Source organism: Sinocyclocheilus grahami, unplaced genomic scaffold (assembly GCF_001515645.1).
Source record: "Sinocyclocheilus grahami isolate Dianchi unplaced genomic scaffold, SAMN03320097.WGS_v1.1 scaffold321.1, whole genome shotgun sequence".
Taxonomy (NCBI): Eukaryota; Metazoa; Chordata; class Actinopteri; order Cypriniformes; family Cyprinidae; genus Sinocyclocheilus; species Sinocyclocheilus grahami.
Window position 1 is genome coordinate 189989 of NW_015505500.1, and position 2997 is coordinate 192985.

At 34.2% G+C, this 2997-nt stretch overlaps 1 protein-coding gene across 1 annotated transcript in view; it reads left to right on the plus strand.

Annotated features, from left to right (window-relative positions):
• Nucleotides 1-1363: 1363 nt before the first annotated feature.
• LOC107602175 (gap junction Cx32.2 protein-like) overlaps nucleotides 1364-2997 on the plus strand; it is a 6248-nt gene continuing 4614 nt past the window's right edge. Inside the window, exon 1 of the mRNA XM_016294604.1 lies at nucleotides 1364-1425. The gene's annotated coding sequence lies outside the window, so the exon portion shown is untranslated. The remainder of the gene's footprint in view (nucleotides 1426-2997) is intronic.

Here is a 2997-nt window from a genome sequence, read left to right on the forward strand (position 1 = left end):
AACCGCAAAGCAATGGCATACGCAGACAACTACAGTGGATACTGTAACATTTGTTAAAGTTAATTACTTGACGATGTTGTGTCCTAAAATGCCTTGAAGACTCGAATGCAGCCGTTTGTGATTGTTAATTCGCGCCCGCGAGCATACGCGTGTGAAGTGCAGACGCAGCTGCGGGAGAGGTGCATCTGACTCCGCGCTACTTTTACACTGTTGCCACGGGTTATAATGCAAGTTAGCGGTTCTAAATTCACATTAAACCACAGCTTCCTGGGTTTTTTGCTCTGATTTATTTTTGGTTTTGTGCTGACATTGGAATATTTTGCATGCTAGTGATTGGAATCGATCCCTTGACGTGATTGGCTATTGGTTTGTGACGTAGCAAACCAAGGGCTGTTTCAAACCATATTTCTGGGTCAGCCTTTGGGAAACTACAGTTTTAAGAAGAAAATACACAGCAATGGTGTTGATTAATAGATTGGCACATGGTTTGTCTAAAAGCATATTAAAAAGACCACATAGACAAATACACAACATAAAAAACTTGATTTTCACTGCAGGAGGTCTTTAAGAATGAATAATTTCGTAATTATATAATTAGACTAATAATTAGAATAATTAAAGATTGCTAACATCTAATAACTGTCTTCGTAATTGCTCTTTACCTTAAAGACATAGAATGTTTTAACATGTCTGTACAGATTCAAACAGTGCTTTTATTTAAGAATCATGTATAAAATCATTTTTTGAGTTCTTCTCTTTGTATTGCACTGCAAGTTGCATTATCTTTATGTTGATACATGTTGTTCTCGCATTTCTCAAATATGACCACGCTGCTGATTTTTATCACTGTTCTTTTACTGACTCCAGCATAGAATAACTACAGCTTAGAAGATTAATACCCTAAAGCACTAAAACTCAAGGATTCATTATGTTATAAAAGCTCCTTCTCTTGTGAATGCCAAGAGGATATTTATTCTGTTCTCTTCTCTCGTGATGAAACATTAAAAACAGAGCGGTTTTTACTTCACAGTTTCCATTGTGTTCAGAAATGTCAGTAATGTTATGAATCACAATGATGACAAATCAAGCTTGTTCATGTGAATGAATTGCACTTGTATATTTATCTATTTATACGCATGAGTATATGAGAATATAAAGGTACAGGGATCTTGTCTCACATGTACTATGTATCTCTCTTAGACTCTCTAACAAGATTAATAATTAACTTTGGGCTCAATTTTATCCCGTTATCCTAAATATGGCCATGGAACTTTAATCAGACGTCAAGAGAAAGATGGCAGCCAAAAAAAAAAAGACATTGTGAAATCCAGTGCACTGAGGTTAAATCCTTACACCTGACACATGCCATTTAATCATTGAGCAAGACAGTCAATCCGCACTGCACTGAGACGCAAGTTGTCACAGGTAAAAATATAAAATGTACATATTTTAAATTCTTCTGTGTTTTTTTAATATGTGATCTTGTGTATTGTTAAGTTCAGAATTTTAAACAGGTACCAAATCTGATAATCTAATCATGTTACATTGTACTGATATACAGACGGATTTTGGTGATTGCTGAATGTTAACCACTCACTCTTTCAAACTGAATGCTAGATTGAAAAAGTCAGTCATTCACGTTGTTAAAACACTGTGTATCTTGAGGGCTGATGTTGAAACATCTCCTTGCTAATTAGTTGCATATTCTTTTCTTTTTTGTCATTAAAACACAAATGTAATTACTTTAATGCCTAGAATTGTTTCTTGTCAAAGACCCCTTGAGGATAAATATAGACAGCAATCAATGTTGTGTTTTGGTTTTGTCAGCTGAAGTGCAACTCATAATTTCTTTCTAAGTAAATGTTTTGATGTTCAATTCAAATTCATATTTTGTTTGCTTAATGTGATTTAAGATTTTAACACCGCACCTTGAACGCTCTTATCTTCTGAACATTAGATTGTTGTCACAGTCCACAAAAGTACTCGGGTTAAGGTTTTTTTTTTGGTATACATAATTATCTAATTATTCTCTGATAATCTTGCCCTTATACCGAAACTCTGTGGGCCGTGTGCAGATTCAAAAATATTTATGACTTTATTGAGTTTATGACATAATTGATTGCAATCAGCAAGCATTAGTCATTGATAATCACTAAAATTACGCCTATGGAAAATAGAAAACTATGCAGCGTTGAGAAAACATTTCAATTTTGGGTGAACTAGCCTATTCCTTGATGGGAATCCTGATAGGAATACTTGAAGCACATACATCAAAAAGAACAAAATGCAATGTGACTATGAAAACACATTATGTGGAGTACATTTTTTAAGTTTGAAACGGTGGTGTCAAGCATTTTTGGTGTTTTTTTTCCTCCTTTTTGCGTAAAAATTCTACTTGAGTTCACTGAAATCTAATAACACACTGCTAAAATTTGAATTTCTTTCTTAGTATTTTTGTCTTGTTTTCCATTACAAATATCTCAAAATTGTTCAATCAAGATATATTTACTTTACTTGTCTAAAAATGAGTCAAAAATCAAAAAATGTGTTTATGATTAAAACAAGAAAAAATGTAAATGGGTTAAAGGCACAATATGTAAGATGTTTTTATTAAAATATCCAAAAACCACTAGAACAGTGTTATATATTTTGCTGACTTGTGTACTTACATTATCCCAAATGTTTCGAAGAATGTTCAGAGAAATAAGCCATTTTAACTAGTGACATGGAGCGTGTCCATAGTGTCATTGTGTCGCCTGCCAATGATGTCATAACCCCACGATTTCCGGTTTTGTTTTGTAGAAAACATGGAAACACCAAAGACGCTTTAATATGTTGTGCGTTTTAATAGACCGGTGACGACCGCACAGAGTAGCATTATAACAGAACTTTCAAATGTATCTAGTATGATAAAACAGCGCTGCTTTTTTCCCCATACACACGACCGGGAAGGAGCGGAAGTGCTAAAGTGTGGCATAATAAAAGCTCCGCTGCTTT